Below are 16,607 nucleotides of genomic sequence, written 5' to 3'. Positions count from 1 at the left end.
TTTGCACACTTACTGCAGAGAGTGAGCAGACCAGAGACTAAGACTGAAATTTAGGGCACAGAGTGATTGCAGAAGAGAGTAAGACTCACTCTCACTTCCAGCATGGTGAGTAGACAAGAGGGTAAGCTTGTCCCACAGCTGGAATCCCAGAGTAAGTATAACTCAGTGCTAGTCAGAGTCCATGGTATTATATATGACGGCTGCACTCTACAGCCTGCTGCACGCAGTAATAAGGTGTGTGTGAAGGCATATTTATGGAAAAGAGGATGTGTATAGCTCAGCAGTAAAGTATGTGACTGCAGCTCAAGAGGTCCCCAGATCAAGTCTTGCTTCCCACTTCTCCTTTTAAGGAACAAAAAAAAAATTCTCTGTTACTTATTTCAATTTCTGGTGATTTCTCGAAAGTATGTCACAGAAAAACCACTAATTAAAAAGAGTTTTAGGTTTTATCTGCGTCCGTAAGAGGGTTGTGTGAAAGGACCAGCAGCCGGTCTCCATAGCGGTCCCTGTGACTAGTGAAGCAAGAGTAAGCTTGAGAGTGAATTGGCACCCTTGGCCTAGGACCTGCTGTCATGCTATGTATTGTGGTGTGAATAGTGAAGCAGCAGGTGTGTTGAGTGTGTCCATCAGCTTGTAGCCAGGGGCATGAGTCAGGCTGTGTCCCAGACCCTGTGACTAATAAATCAGCAGGTGGTATAGAGAGCCTATAAAAGAGGAAGCCGTTCTGATGAGATCCACAGCAGCAGTTTCTATTCCATCCAGTTCCAGATGTTACAACAAGGGGGTATAGCTCAGTGGTAGAGAATTTGACTGTAGATCAAGAGGTCTCTGGTTCAAATCCGGGTGCCCCCTTCATACTTTAAAGAAGTTGTCAATTTCTTTCTGTATCGCTTTTTTCAATTCTTGGGGATTTTTTGAAAGTATGTCACACTAAAACGACTAATTAAGCGAAATAGCTCAAAGTTTTATGTGCATCCTTAAGACTCTTGTTGAAAATTAACAGTTTTCACACTCACACCCAGTAACTGCACCATGGATCAATCTAGGTGCCCCCTTCACACATGAAAGAAGCTGTCAATTTCTTTCTATATCACTTTCTACAATTCTTGGGGATTTATTGAAAGTATTTCACACTAAAACGACGATTTAAACAAAATACCTCAAAGTTTTATGTGCATCCTTAAGACTGTTGTGCGAAAATTAACAGTTTTCACACTCACGCCCAGTAACTGCACCATGGATCAATTCGAGTAAAACAAGAGTTCGTACATTGGCAGACAGAGACAAATTATAATTTGTGTACACAGCATGATACTGTGTACTTTAATACATCTTTCTACATTCTGTAGTGTGCAGCACACAGATAATGTTTTACGGCATGGATTTATTAACATGCATTGCTTCTAATAATTGAGCATATAGCTGAAATTGCAGATGCAAAGAAAAAATACATGGGTAAACAAATCACAAGTTTCTAAATTCCACTGTATTTACCACAGCACAGCTGATTTGTTGTGCTTTAAGAAACACTGTGTGCCTGTACAGCAGCAAAGATGTGAGTGTGTGGACACTGTATGCCCGTAATGCTTTCACAAATGTCCTTATACTGTAACAGAAGTCTCTGCAGTTTTAGAACTGAGTTTGGACAGTAGCATGTGTGCTTACTGATAGTAATATGTGTAAGAAACAAATGCCTGCATGCTGTTACGTGTGTCTTTCTCCAGTAGCACACCTATTTACTGTAATTAGTATGTAAGGTAACGTCGGCTAGAGAAAACTGGACCCAAATGCTGGTACATTGTCACTGGCCTGTGTACTGTTTCCAGTGTGTTTCACTAGTATCACGCCAGCTTACCGTTACTAGAATGTACAGTAAGACCGGTACAATATGTATACCATATCAAATTGTTTTACCATAAAATAAAGATATAGCATTGTTAAAGACATTACCACGTGAGGGACACAGAAATTGCATTTTAAAAGACATCTATGTGAACTTGCATCGATTAGAAGAGATAGTGACTGTGTGAGAGCTGTATGGTACTGCTATCCAAAGCACTGTTAAAAAGAAGTCTTTCCTCACTAGAGTTGTGTTCTGTCAATATCTGAGGCAGTGGATTTTTAAATGAGCTAGGAGGCTTAGACTGGCTGAGTCACTGACAGCTTTGCACACTTACTGCAGAGAGTGAGCAGACGAGAGACTAAGACTGAAATTTAGGGCACAGAGTGATTGCAGAAGAGAGTAAGACTCACTCTCACTTCCAGCATTGTGAGTAGACAAGAGAGTAAGCTAGTCCCACAGATGGAATCCCAGAGTAGGTATAACTCAGTGGTAGTCAGAGTCCATGGTATTATATGTGACGTCTGCACTCTACAGCCTGCTGCACGCAGTAATAAGGTGTGTGTGTGAAGGCATCTTCCTGAAAAGAGGATGTGTATAGCTCAGCAGTAAAGTATGTGACTGCAGATCAAGAGGTCCCCAGTTGAAGTCTTGCTTCCCACTTCTCCTTTTAAGGAACAAAAAAAAAATTCTCTCTTACTTATTTCAATTTCTGGAGATTTCTTGAAAGTATGTCACAGAAAAACCACTAATTAAAAAGAGTTTTAGGTTTTCTCTGCGTCCGTCCGTAAGAGGGTTGTGTGAAAGGACCAGCAGCCGGTCTCCATAGCAGTCCCTGTGACTAGTGAAGCAAGAGTAAGCTTGAGAGTGAATTGGCACATTTGGCCTAGGACCTGCTGTCATGCTATGTATTTTGGTGTGAATAGTGAAGCAGCAGGTGTGTTGAGTGTGTCCATCAGCTTGTAGCCAGGGGCATGAGTCAGGCTGTGTCCCAGACCCTGTGACTAATAAATCAGCAGGTGGTATAGAGAGCCTATAAAAGAGGAAGCCGTTCTGATGAGATACACAGCAGCAGTTTCTAGTCCATCCAGTTCCAGATATTACAACAAGGGGGTATAGCTCAGTGGTAGAGCATTTGACTGCAAATCAAGAGGTCCCTGGTTCAAATCCGGGTGCCCCCTTAATACTTTAAAGAAGCTGTCAATTTCTTTCTGTATCTCTTTTTTCAATTCTTGGGGATTTTTTGAAAGTATGTCACACTAAAACGACTAATTAAGCAAAATAGCTCAAATTTTTATGTGCATCCTTAAGACTCTTGTTGAAAATTAACAGTTTTCACACTCACACCCAGTAACTGCACCATGGATCAATCTGGGTGCCCCCTTCACACATGAAAGAAGCTGTCAATTTCTTTCTATATCACTTTCTACAATTCTTGGGGATTTATTGAAAGTATTTCACACTAAAACGACTATTTAAACAAAATAGCTCAAAGTTTTATGTGCATCCTTAAGACTGTTGTGCGAAAATTAACAGTTTTCACACTCACGCCCAGTAACTGCACCATGGATCAATTCGAGTAAAACAAGAGTTCGTACATTGGCACACAGAGACAAATTGAAATTTGTGTACACAGCATGATACTGTGTACTTTAATACATCTTTCTACATTCTGTAGTGTGCAGCACACAGATAATGTTTTAGGGCATGGATTTATTAACAAGCATTGCTTCTAATAATTGAGCATATAGTAGAAATTGCAGGTGCAAAGAAAAAATACGTGGGTAAACAAATCACAAGTTTCTAAATTCCACTGTATTTACCACAGCACAGCTGATTTGTTGTGCTTTAAGAAACACTGTGTGCCTGTACAGCAGCATAGATGTGAGTGTGTGGACACTGTATGCCCGTAATGCTTTCACAAATGTCCTTATACTGTAACAGAAGTCTCTGCAGTGTTAGAACTGTGTTTGGACAGTAGCATGTGTGCTTACTGATAGTAATATGTGTAAGAAACAAATCCCTGCATGCTGTTACTTGTGTCTTTCTCCAGTAGCACCTATTCACTGTAATTAGTATGTAAGGTAATATCGGCTAGACAAAACTGGACCCAAATGCTGGTACACTGTGACTGGCCTGTGTACTGTTTCCAGTGTGTTTCACTAGTATCACGCCAGCTTACCGTTACTAGAATGTACAGTAAGACCGGTACAATATGTATACCATATCAAATTGTTTTACAATAAAACAAAGATATAGCATTGTTAAAGACATTACCACGTGAGGGACACAGAAATTGCATTTTAAAAGACATCTATGTGAACTTGCATCGATTAGAAGAGATGGTGACTGTGTGAGAGTTGTATGGTACTGCTAACCAAAGCACTGTTAAAAAGAAGTCTTTCCTTACTAGAGTTGTGTTCTGTCAATGTCTGAGGCAGTGGATTTTTAAATGAGCTAGGAGGCTTAGACTGTATGAGTCACTGACAGCTTTGCACACTTACTGCAGAGAGTGAGCAGACCAGAGACTAAGACTGAAATTTAGGGCACAGAGTGATTGCAGAAGAGAGTAAGACTCACTCTCACTTCCAGCATGGTGAGTAGACAAGAGGGTAAGCTTGTCCCACAGCTGGAATCCCAGAGTAAGTATAACTCAGTGCTAGTCAGAGTCCATGGTATTATATATGACGGCTGCACTCTACAGCCTGCTGCACGCAGTAATAAGGTGTGTGTGAAGGCATATTTATGGAAAAGAGGATGTGTATAGCTCAGCAGTAAAGTATGTGACTGCAGCTCAAGAGGTCCCCAGATCAAGTCTTGCTTCCCACTTCTCCTTTTAAGGAACAAAAAAAAAATTCTCTGTTACTTATTTCAATTTCTGGTGATTTCTCGAAAGTATGTCACAGAAAAACCACTAATTAAAAAGAGTTTTAGGTTTTATCTGCGTCCGTAAGAGGGTTGTGTGAAAGGACCAGCAGCCGGTCTCCATAGCAGTCCCTGTGACTAGTGAAGCAAGAGTAAGCTTGAGAGTGAATTGGCACCCTTGGCCTAGGACCTGCTGTCATGCTATGTATTGTGGTGTGAATAGTGAAGCAGCAGGTGTGTTGAGTGTGTCCATCAGCTTGTAGGCAGGGGAATGAGTCAGGCTGTGTCCCAGACCCTGTGACTAATAAATCAGCAGGTGGTATAGAGACAGCCTATAAAAGAGGAAGCCGTTCTGATGAGATCCACAGCAGCAGTTTCTAGTCCATCCAGTTCCAGATGTTACAACAAGGGGGTATAGCTCAGTGGTAGAGAATTTGACTGTAGAACAAGAGGTCTTTGGTTCAAATCGGGGTGCCCCCTTCATATTTTAAAGAAGCTGTCAATTTCTTTCTGTATCGCTTTTTTCAATTCTTGGGGATTTTTTGAAAGTATGTCACACTAAAACGACTAATTAAGCAAAATAGCTCAAAGTTTTATGTGCATCCTTAAGACTATTGTTGAAAATTAACAGTTTACACACTCACACCTAGTAACTGCACCATGGATCAATCTAGGTGCCCCCTTCACACATGAAAGAAGCTGTCAATTTCTTTCTATGTCACTTTCTACAATTCTTGATGATTTATTGAAAGTATATCACACTAAAACGACTATTTAAACAAAATACCTCAAAGTTTTATGTGCAACCTTAAGACTGTTGTGCGAAAATTAACAGTTTTCACACTCACACCCAATAACTGCACCATGGATCAATTCGAGTAAAACAAGAGTTCGTACATTGGCACACAGAGACAAATTGAAATTTGTGTACACAGCATGATACTGTGTACTTTAATACATCTTTCTACATTCTGTAGTGTGCAGCACACAGATAATGTTTTACGGCATGGATTTATTAACATGCATTGCTTCTAATAATTGAGCATATAGCAGAAATTGCAGATGCAAAGAAAAAATACATGGGTAAACAAATCACAAGTTTCTAAATTCCACTGTATTTACCACAGCACAGCTGATTTGTTATGCTTTAACCACTTCGCTGCCAGGCCTTTTCCCCCTCCGATGCCAGGCCTTTTTTTGCCTATTTGGGGCAGTTCGCGCTTAGGCCCTCATAACTTTTTGTCCACATAAGCTAACCAAGCCAAATTTGCGTCCTTTTTTTCCAACATCGTAGCGATTCTAAAGGTACCCAGACTTTGTGGGTTCCCCTGAAGGAGGCCAAGAAATTGGCCAAAATACAGTGAAAATTTCGTTTTTTTCAAAAAAATTGGAAAAAGGAGCTGCAGAAGAAGGCTTGTGGTTTTTCCCCTGAAAATGGCATCAACAAAGGGTTTGTGGTGCTAAACTCAGCAGCTTCCCAGCTTTCAGGAACAGGCAGACTTGAATCCGAAAACCCAATTTTTCAACACAATTTTGGCATTTTACTGGGGCATACCCCATTTGTGCAATTTTTTGTGCTTTCAGCCTCCTTCCAGTCAGTGACCGGAATGGTCATGAAACCAATGCTGGATCCCAGAAACCTAAACATTTCTGAAAAGTAGACAAAATTCTGAATTCAGCAAGGGGTCATTTGTGTAGATCCTACAAGGGTTTCCTACAGAAAATAACAGCTGAAAAAGAAAAATATTGAAATTGAGGTGAAAAAAACATCAATTTTTCTCTACTTTTTACTCTGTAACTTTTCCCTGCAATGTCAGATTATCGAAAGCAATATACCGTTACGTCTGCTGGACTCCTCTGGTTGCGGGGATATATAGGGTTTGTAGGTTCATCAAGAACCCGAGGAACCCAGAGCCAATAAATGAGCTGCACCCTGCAGTGCGTTTTCATTCTATACCGGGTATACAGTAATTCATTTGCTGAAATATAAGGAGTAAAAAATAGCTATCAAGAAAACCTTTGCATTTCCAAAAAGGGCACAAGATAAGGTGTTGAGGAGCATTGGTTATTTGCACATCTCTGAATTCCGGGGTGACCATAGTAGCACGTGAATTACATGGAATTTCTCAAATAGATGTCTTTTTACACACACCCCTATATTTGGAAGGAATAAATGTAGAGAAAGACAAGGGGCAATAACACTTGTTTTGCTATTCTATGGTCCCCCAAGTCTCCCGATAAAAATAATACCTCACTTGTTTGGGTAGGCCTAGCGCCCGCGACAGGATATGCCCCAAAACACAACGTGGACACATCACAGAAAACAGAGCTGTTTTTAGCAAAGTGACTACCTGTAGATTTTGGCCTCTAGCTCAGCCGGCACCTAGGGAAACCTACCAAACCTGTGCATTTCTGAAAACTAGAGACCTAGGGGAATCCAAGGATGGGTGACTTGTGTGGCTCGGACCAGGTTCTGTTACCCAGAATCCTTTGCAAACCTCAAAATTTGGCTAAAAAAACACATGTTCCTCACATTTCTGTGGCAGAAAGTTCTGGAATCTGAGAGGAGCGACAAATTTCCTTCCACCCAGCATTCCCCCACGTCTCCCGATAAAAATGATACCTCACTTGTGTGGGTAGGCCTAGCGCCCGCGACAGGATATGCCCCAAAACACAACCTGGACACATCACAGAAAACAGAGCTGTTTTTAGCATAGTGACTACCTGTAGATTTTGGCCTCTAGCTCAGCCGCCACCTAGGGAAACCTACCAAACCTGTGCATTTCTGAAAACTAGAGACCTAGGGGAATCCAAGGAGGGGTGACTTGTGTGGCTCGGACCAGGTTCGGTTACCCAGAATCCTTTGCAAACCTCAAAATTTGGCTAAAAAAACACATGTTCCTCACATTTCTGTGGCAGAAAGTTCTGGAATCTGAGAGGAGCCACAAATTTCCTTCCACCTAGCGTTCCCCCACGTATCCCGATAAAAATGATACCTCACTTGTGTGGGTAGGCCTAGCGCCCGCGACAGGATATGCCCCAAAACACAACGTGGACATATCACAGAAAACAGAGCTGTTTTTAGCAAAGTGACTACCTGTAGATTTTGGCCTCTAGCTCAGCCGCCACCTAGGGAAACCTACCAAACCTGTGCATTTCTGAAAACTAGAGACCTAGGGGGATCCAAGGAGGGGTGACTTGCGGGGCTCGGACCAGGTTCTGTTACCCAGAATCCTTTGCAAACCTCAAAATTTGGCTAAAAAAACACATGTTCCTCACATTTCTGTGGCAGAAAGTTCTGGAATCTGAGAGGAGCCACAAATTTCCTTCCACCCAGCGTTCCCCCACGTCTCCCGATAAAAATGATACCTCACTTGTGTGGGTAGGCCTAGCGCCCGCGACAGGATATGCCCCAAAACACAACGTGGACATATCACAGAAAACAGAGCTGTTTTTAGCAAAGTGACTACCTGTAGATTTTGGCCTCTAGCTCAGCCGCCACCTAGGGAAACCTACCAAACCTGTGCATTTCTGAAAACTAGAGAGCTAGGGGGATCCAAGGAGGGGTGACTTGCGGGGCTCAGACCAGGTTCTGTTACCCAGAATCCTTTGCAAACCTCAAAATTTGGCTAAAAAAACACATGTCCCTCACATTTCTGTGGCAGAAAGTTCTGGAATCTGAGAGGAGCTACAAATTTCCTTCCACCCAGCGTTCCCCCAAGTCTCCTGATAAAAATGATACCTCACTTGCGTGGGTAGGCCTAGCGCCGGCGACAGGAAACACCCCAAAGCGCAACGTGGACACATCCTAAATTTTGGAAAAAAACAGAGGTGTTTTTTGCGAAGTGCCTACCTGTAGATTTTGGCCTCTAGCTCAGCCGGCACCTAGGGAAACCTACCAAACCTGTGCATTTCTGAAAACTAGAGACCTAGGGGAATCCAAGGAGGGGTGACTTGCGGGGCTCGGACCAGGTTCTGTTACCCAGAATCCTTTGCAAACCTCAAAATTTGGCTAAAATAACACATGTTCCTCACATTTCTGTGGCAGAAAGTTCTGGAATCTGAGAGGAGCTACAAATTTCCTTCCACCCAGCGTTCCCCCACGTCTCCCGATAAAAATGATACCTCACTTGTGTGGGTAGGCCTAGCGCCCGCGACAGGATATGCCCCAAAACACAACGTGGACATATCACAGAAAACAGAGCTGTTTTTAGCAAAGTGACTACCTGTAGATTTTGGCCTCTAGCTCAGCCGCCACCTAGGGAAACCTACCAAACCTGTGCATTTCTGAAAACTAGAGACCTAGGGGGATCCAAGGAGGGGTGACTTGCGGGGCTCGGACCAGGTTCTGTTACCCAGAATCCTTTGCAAACCTCAAAATTTGGCTAAAAAAACACATGTTCCTCACATTTCTGTGGCAGAAAGTTCTGGAATCTGAGAGGAGCCACAAATTTCCTTCCACCCAGCGTTCCCCCACGTCTCCCGATAAAAATGATACCTCACTTGTGTGGGTAGGCCTAGCGCCCGCGACAGGATATGCCCCAAAACACAACATGGACATATCACAGAAAACAGAGCTGTTTTTAGCAAAGTGACTACCTGTAGATTTTGGCCTCTAGCTCAGCCGCCACCTAGGGAAACCTACCAAACCTGTGCATTTCTGAAAACTAGAGACCTAGGGGGATCCAAGGAGGGGTGACTTGCGGGTCTCGGACCAGGTTCTGTTACCCAGAATCCTTTGCAAACCTCAAAATGTGGCTAAAAAAACACATGTCCCTCATATTTCTGTGGCAGAAAGTTCTGGAATCTGAGAGGAGCTACAAATTTGCTTCCACCCAGCGTTCCCCCAAGTCTCCCGATAAAAATGATACCTCACTTGCGTGGGTAGGCCTAGCGCCGGCGACAGGAAACACCCCAAAGCGCAACGTGGACACATCCTAAATTTTGGAAAAAAACAGAGGTGTTTTTTGCGAAGTGCCTACCTGTAGATTTTGGCCTCTAGCTCAGCCGGCACCTAGGGAAACCTACCAAACCTGTGCATTTCTGAAAACTAGAGACCTAGGGGAATCCAAGGAGGGGTGACTTGCGGGGCTCGGACCAGGTTCTGTTACCCAGAATCCTTTGCAAACCTCAAAATTTGGCTAAAATAACACATGTTCCTCACATTTCTGTGGCAGAAAGTTCTGGAATCTGAGAGGAGCTACAAATTTCCTTCCACCCAGCGTTCCCCCACGTCTCCCGATAAAAATGATACCTCACTTGTGTGGGTAGGCCTAGCGCCCACGACAGGATATGCCCCAAAACACAACGTGGACATATCACAGAAAACAGAGCTGTTTTTAGCAAAGTGACTACCTGTAGATTTTGGCCTCTAGCTCAGCCGCCACCTAGGGAAACCTACCAAACCTGTGCATTTCTGAAAACTAGAGACCTAGGGAGATCCAAGGAGGGGTGACTTGCGGGGCTCGGACCAGGTTCTGTTACCCAGAATCCTTTGCAAACCTCAAAATTTGGCTAAAAAACACATGTTCCTCACATTTCTGTGGCAGAAAGTTCTGGAATCTGAGAGGAGCCACAAATTTCCTTCCACCCAGTGTTCCCCCACGTCTCCCGATAAAAATGATACCTCACTTGTGTGGGTAGGCCTAGCTCCCGCGACAGGATATGCCCCAAAACACAACGTGGACATATCACAGAAAACAGAGCTGTTTTTAGCAAAGTGACTACCTGTAGATTTTGGCCTCTAGCTCAGCCGCCACCTAGGGAAACCTACCAAACCTGTGCATTTCTGAAAACTAGAGACCTAGGGGGATCCAAGGAGGGGTGACTTGCGGGGCTCGGACCAGGTTCTGTTACCCAGAATCCTTTGCAAACCTCAAAATTTGGCTAAAAAAACACATGTTCCTCACATTTCTGTGGCAGAAAGTTCTGGAATCTGAGAGGAGCTACAAATTTCCTTCCACCCAGCGTTCCCCCAAGTCTCCCGATAAAAATGATACCTCACTTGCGTGGGTAGGCCTAGCGCCTGCGACAGGAAACACCCCAAAGCGCAACGTGGACACATCCACAATTTTGGGAGAAAACAGTGCCTACCTGCGGATTTTGGCCTGTAGCTCACCCAGCGCCTAGGGAAACCTACCAAACCAGTGCATTTCTGAAAACTAGAGACCTAGGGGAATCCAAGGAGGGGTGACTTGCGGGGCTCGGACCAGGTTCTGTTACCCAGAATCCTTTGCAAACCTCAAAATTTGGCTAAAAAAACACATGTTCCTCACATTTCTGTGGCAGAAAGTTCTGTAATCTGATAGGAGCCACAAATTTCCTTCCACCCAGCGTTCCCCCAAGTCTCCCGATAAAAATGATACCTCACTTGTGTGGGTGGCCCAGGTGCCTGCAACATAATAAGGCCCAAAACCTGAAGGGATAGAAGGGATAGCACAGCAAGTTTATAAGGGCATATTCTTTTATACATCTTTAGACGGACTCTGCTTTGGGGACCCACATAAGTGAGGTGTCATTTTACTTGGGAGACTGAGGGGAAAACTGGGGAGTAGGAATTTTGTGCTGGAGCGGTGATCCTACTAAGAAAAATCAGGAAAATATGCTTTTTTATGCAAATTGTGAGGTTTACAGAGGAGTCTGGGTAAGAAAATGTTGGGGGAGCCACACAATCCACACCTCCCTAGACTCCTTGGGGTGCCTAGTTTTAAAAAGTTTCTGGGTTTTGTAGGTTTCCCTACATGACGGCCGCACCCAGGACCAAAAACATAGGTGGGCCCTCCCCCCCAAACACAGGTATTTTTGGAATATATCACTTTGATGTGTGCACATACGTCCGTGATGTGCCAAACACTAAAATTGTGAAAAGAAACACACCTAGGTTATGTGAAGAAGACCCCTCACCCACCAACCAAGTTGGTGGCATGCTTCATCATCGGGGTCCCACCTGAGGCACCTAGCGTGTCTCAAGTGTGCTGCGACGCCTGATTACAGCGGAGCAGGTTTTGTCATTTGTACCACACATACTGGTTGGATTTGGCACGAGGGTGAGTGATGGTTCAGTAGATCAAATTTTATTAACAAGAGATTTCACAAAAGTGAAATGCACTGGTAATAACTGAAAGGCCAAAAAACTGAACCAATGACTCACAGCTCGTGAGCTGTAAAGCCACGACAAGGCACCAACCGCTTTACAGTCCATTCACACACCTTTCATACATGACATGCACTAGACCATTCACGCCGCCAGCCACGGGCCCAGCACATTACAAGACTCGCATCCACAGACAGCGCCAGTCAAGGGCCCATCACTTTCATACGCCCACATGCCTGATACAGCAATCACACCAGCTGATGAGTGTGTGGACTGGCGTTTGGCCGGCACTGCCAGCCAAGCGCCACCCCACCCACACCACCAGCCAAGCGCCACCCCACACACACCGCCAGCCCAGCGCCACCCCACACACACCGCCAGCCCAGCGCCACCCCACACACACCGCCAGCCAAGCGCCACCCCACACACATCGCCAGCCAAGCGCCACCCCACACACACCGCCAGCCAAGCGCCACCACACCCACGCCGCCAGCCAAGCGCCACTCTACACATGCCATCCCCTTTTTTTTGTTTTTAAACAACAAAGAAACCACTAATCATAAATTAGTACAAAACTACAAACACAAAAGCTCTAACTGAATACATGACTAATGCCAACCGTGAAACCGAACATATAAAAATATAAAACACCAGTTTACGCTCACGGAATTTCCCAATAATTCTTCTGTGTGTGGTAGCTCCTGAAACAGCCACCCACACACAGCCCAGGCTTTGAAGGACAATCAGGGCAGTACATCCTAGTCTCCTTCCTGATACCTCTTCGAGCACAGACTCTACATCTCTTAGCAGGAAAGTTTTTTTTGGCCGTGGGAGGAATGTGCTCAGCAAAGTGACGATCTTTCAATCTAGCCACATCCTCCACCACTGCTTCTCTAGGAACTCTTGCCTGTTCCAGCACAACAAGGCTAGCTATGATAGACTCCTGAAATTTCACAAATGTCATCCTTGACTCTGGAGAACTATCCTTAAACACAACAAAAGCATTAAAAGTTGCCAAGTGGAACAAGTGAAGCGCTAATTTCTTATACCACACATAAGACTTACGAGCAGCAGTGTAAGGTTCTAACCTCTGATCTACTCTATCAACACCACCCATGTGCTTATTATAGTCTAAGATGCACACAGGTTTGCGCACTTCGGCAACCTGACCCCAAACAGCCACAGGTGAAGTACTCTCATCATTATGGTGCTTAGCATGTATACATCCCTCTTGTCTACAAATTTCAGAGCTAGCAGCTCATCATTCCGCAAGGCACTGCACTGTCCCTTCTCAAGTTTTTTACAGACAAGCTCTTTTGGATAGCCTTTCCGATTAGAGCGGATTGTGCCACAAGCAACAGTGTCCACTCTGAACAACTCCTTGAACAATCGAACTCCAGTGTAGAAGTTATCTACATATAAATGGTGACCTTTGTTAAACAGTCGTCTACCAAGTTCCCACACAATTTTCTCACTAACTCCAAAAGTGGGAGGACAACCAGGGGGGTCAATATTGGAATCCCTACCAGTGTGGACCCGGAAATTATAAACATATCCTGTACTACTTTCTGACAGCATATACAATTTAATTCCATACCGTGCCCTCTTGCTAGGAATGTACTGCCTAAAAACCAAACGACCCTTGAACAGGACCAAAGACTCATCTACAGATATTTCTTTCCCTGGAACATAGATCTCTGAAAACCGATCTACCAAATGATCAAGGACAGGTCTAATCTTAAAAAGACGGTCAGAATCAGGATGATCTCGTGGCAAGGCTAAAGCATTATCTACAAAATGCAACATCCGAAGAAGAAGCTCATACCGGTTACGACTCATGATGGCAGGAAATATAGCAGTTGCCATCAAGGGACTAGTAGACCAATATGAAGACAGCGACGGCTTCCTTATCAGCCCCATCAAAAAAGTTAAACCCAAGAACTTTTTCAACTCTTCCAGATTTGTGGGAATCCACCGGCTAGCTCTAGAGTGTGGCCTAAGTCTGGCAGCGTTGTCCCTCAAAAACTGCTCTGCATACAAATTAGTCTGCTCAACAATCTCTTCCAAAAATATATCGTCCATAAACAACTCAAAAAAGTTGACGGGCAAAAAGTTTTCCGTATTAACTCGACACCCTGGAAAACCAGTAAACGCAGGCAACTGTGGCTGCTCCATGTTTGGTGCTACCCATGCGTCAGGTCTTCCAATGGGAAGCCTTTCAGCCGCTGGCTCCTGCACCATTGGCACATCACTGTCCTCCTCTAAAACAGGCCCTTCATCAGCACTGAGAGTGGCTTCATCATCAGATGATTCATCTCTGACAGAAAATTCACTTCCAGAATCCTGCACTTCCTCCTCTGCCTCAGATGCAGAGTCAGTCTCATATTCATGGTCAGAAGATGACTCAAAAAGCACACTAACAACCTGCTGAGCGGTCATCCTACGGCTGGCCATGATCCTTCCTACTAAAATTAACTGGACAAATACACCACCAACAACCAGCACTGTGTAAGATAAGTAACAAAGTATAGGTTTATCACTAAGAATTATAAACTCAAAAACTATACTGCTCACTTGCCTGAAAAAGCTTGACTCACCAGCAACTACTCTGCACAGCCACAGCAATCACCAACGATATCCCACTAAAAAGAGAAAAAAAAAAGCAAATTAGACATAAGACAACACAATAATCATTGTGCATAACTCTAAGGACAATTTCACACACAATCCTGCATTCAGTACACCACCTACAAACATGTCATTCATGCATTGCAACAATACTCACTTGGAGTAAATTTATTTACTTACCTAAAACATGCAACTACGCAAACCGCAGGACAACTACTGCCAAAACTGCAACAAGCCACAGCAAAGTCAGCAAAAGCTTTGAACTAAAACAAAAAGGAGAAAAACTGTTATTATCATAAAAGTAAATACTTCGCCAGTTGACAAACACTCCGCCACTAACCATTTTTTCATTTTCCCGTGTCTAGTCTTCTCTGCTTGGGGGAAGATGGGCCTAAAAAAAAAATAGGCCAATCTACCCCCAAGGGGAGGGGGCAGAAATCACCCAGATTACATTGCACCCTTTGGGGGGGGGGCGACCCTTGCCCAAGGTGCCACACCCCCACACAAAGCACACACACACATACATAGTATCCCTGGCGCTATGGGGATTCTGCCCCCCTTGGGGACAGAAAGGCCTAAAAAATAGGCATATCTGCCCCCTAGGGGGGCAGAACTGCCCAAAAATACATGTGGGCCCCTGGGGGCGACCCTTGCCCAAGGGGCCACCCCCCAACACAAAAAATAAAAATCAACAATAAAATCCCTGGTGTCTAGTGGCTTTCTGCCCCCCTTGGGGGCAGATCGGCCGAAAAATAGGGCCAATCTGCCCCCAAGGGGGGCAGAAACGACAATAAATACATTGCGCCCCTGGGGGGAGCGACCCTTGCCCAAGGGGCCACCCCCCAACACAAAGCACACATACATACATACTATTTCTGGCGCTATTGGGATTCTGCCCCCCTTGGGGGCAGAAAGGCCTAAAAAAAATAGGCCTCTCTGCCCCCAAGGGGGGCAGAACTGCCCAAAAATACATGAGGGCCCCTGGGGGCGACCCTTGCCCAAGGGGCCGCCCCCCAACACAAAAAATACACATCAACAATAAAATCCCTGGTGTCTAGTGGCTTTCTGCCCCCCTTGGGGGCAGATCGGCCTAAAAATAGGGCCAATCTGCCCCCAAGGGGGGCAGAAACGACAATAAATACATTGCGCCCCTGGGGGGAGCGACCCTTGCCCAAGGGGCCACCCCCCAACACAAAGCACACATACATACATACTATTTCTGGCGCTATTGGGATTCTGCCCCCCTTGGGGGCAGAAAGGCCTAAAAAAAATAGGCCTCTCTGCCGCCAAGGGGGGCAGAACTGCCCAAAAATACATGAGGGCCCCTGGGGGCGACCCTTGCCCAAGGGGCCGCCCCCCAACACAAAAAATACACATCAACAATAAAATCCCTGGTGTCTAGTGGCTTTCTGCCCCCCTTGGGGGCAGATCGGCCTAAAAATAGGGCCAATCTGCCCCCAGGGGGGGCAGAAACGACGTAAAATACATTTGCCCCCAAAGGGGAGCGACCCTTGCCCAAGGGGCCGCCCCCCAACACAAAAAATACAAATCAACAATAAAATCCCTGGTGTCTAGTGGCTTTCTGCCCCCCTTGGGGGCAGATCGGCCTAAAAATAGGGCCAATCTGCCCCCAGGGGGGGCAGAAACGACGTAAAATACATGTGCCCCCAAAGGGGAGCGACCCTTGCCCAAGGGGCCGCCCCCCAACACAAAAAATACACAGCAACAATAAAATCCCTGGTGTCTAGTGGCTTTCTGCCCCCCTTGGGGGCAGATCGGCCTAAAAATAGGGCCAATCTGCCCCCAGGGGGGGCAGAAACGACGTAAAAAGCATGTGCCCCCAAAGGGGAGCGACCCTTGCCCAAGGGGTCGCTCCCCTACACTAATATTCACTCACACACACACACATACAGAAATCCCTGGTGTCTAGAGGGCATTCCTGCTGCCCGATCGCATCGCGATCGGGCAGCAGGAATGCTCAAAGAGATATCGAGGGAAAGGAAAACCCTTTCCTTTCCCTCGATGCCTCTCTGAGAGCACCCCCACCCCGCAGGAAGGTGAAATACTCACCTTCTCCCTTGACGCGCTGGAAGCAAATGGCTTCCAGCGCGTCATTCCCCGTTTCCATGAAATCAGCGCGCGATCGCGCGCTGACGTCATGGGGGGGGGGGGGGTGGGGGG

General features: G+C 45.4%; 1 non-coding gene across 1 annotated transcript; it reads left to right on the top strand.

Moving 5' to 3' along the window:
- Positions 1 to 2,949: 2,949 nt before the first annotated feature.
- TRNAC-GCA (transfer RNA cysteine (anticodon GCA)) lies at positions 2,950 to 3,021 on the top strand. Its single transcript has one exon. It is a non-coding gene; the product is annotated as a tRNA-Cys (tRNA).
- The last annotated feature ends 13,586 nt before the right edge of the window (positions 3,022 to 16,607 follow it).

The sequence above is a fragment of the Pleurodeles waltl genome, chromosome 4_1 (genome assembly GCF_031143425.1).
Source record: "Pleurodeles waltl isolate 20211129_DDA chromosome 4_1, aPleWal1.hap1.20221129, whole genome shotgun sequence".
In the NCBI taxonomy this organism is placed as follows: domain Eukaryota; kingdom Metazoa; phylum Chordata; class Amphibia; order Caudata; family Salamandridae; genus Pleurodeles; species Pleurodeles waltl.
The sequence above is the reverse complement of the archived record's forward strand: the minus strand, read 5'-3'. Positions and strand labels throughout refer to the sequence as shown.